Raw genomic sequence first — 977 nt, 5'->3', positions numbered from 1 at the left:
TGAACGGTCAATATGAGCATCCCTAAAATGTTTGTATGATTTTAAAGTAAAATAAAGTTTATAATCTTTAAATATCACTTGTTGTCATTTTTTAATGTGCCCCTCTGGTTAAACACTGGCCCCTTCTTGGCCCCCCTAGTCAAATTTGTCTAGAACCGCCACTGAATCCACCAGTAACATTTTGCATTGAATGGCATCATATTACAACAAGAGTCTTTAAACTGCCATAATATCCAGCTGTTACTGCAATTTAACTAATTTTACCTACACTACCAGTCAAGTTTTTGAACAGTGAGATTTGTAATGTTTTTTATTTGATCCAAATTTACAGCAATATTTTTACTTTTTAAAATAAGTGTTTTCTATTTGAAAATATTTAAAAATGTAATTTATTCCTGTGATTTCAAAGCTGAATTTTTAACATCATAACTCCTCTTATGATCCTTCTGAAATCCTTCTAATATTCTGATTTGCTGTGATTCTGATGTGACACTGAAGACTGGAGTAATGACGCTAAAAATTTCAGCTTTGATCACAGGAATAAATTACATTTAAAAATATATTCAAATAGAAAGCAGTTATCTTAAATAGTAAAAAGATTTCAAAATTTTACTGCTTTTGCTGTACTTTAAATCAAATAAATGCAAGCTTGGTGAGCAGAAGAGACTTCTTTAAAAACAATAAAAATCTTACTGTTCAAAAACCTTTGACTGGTAGTGTACTTTAATTTAATAAACACATTTCTAAAATCATTTAAATGTATTATTTTTTTTAATATGGCAGAAAAATTATGCAACATCAACACTTATTCAACCAAGCTGAAAAATGACACTCTTCTATAGATCTGCTTATAGTTGAACTGAACTTCATAATACTAATCAATAAAGTTTAAACGTTATTGAAAACAATTAAATCAACATCAAACTGACTTATATTCAAATTCCAATGTCATTATTTATCATTGATTCTGTTATTTT

The sequence above is a fragment of the Garra rufa genome, chromosome 24, assembly GCF_049309525.1.
Source record: "Garra rufa chromosome 24, GarRuf1.0, whole genome shotgun sequence".
Taxonomy (NCBI): Eukaryota; Metazoa; Chordata; class Actinopteri; order Cypriniformes; family Cyprinidae; genus Garra; species Garra rufa.
The sequence above is the reverse complement of the archived record's forward strand: the minus strand, read 5'-3'. Positions refer to the sequence as shown.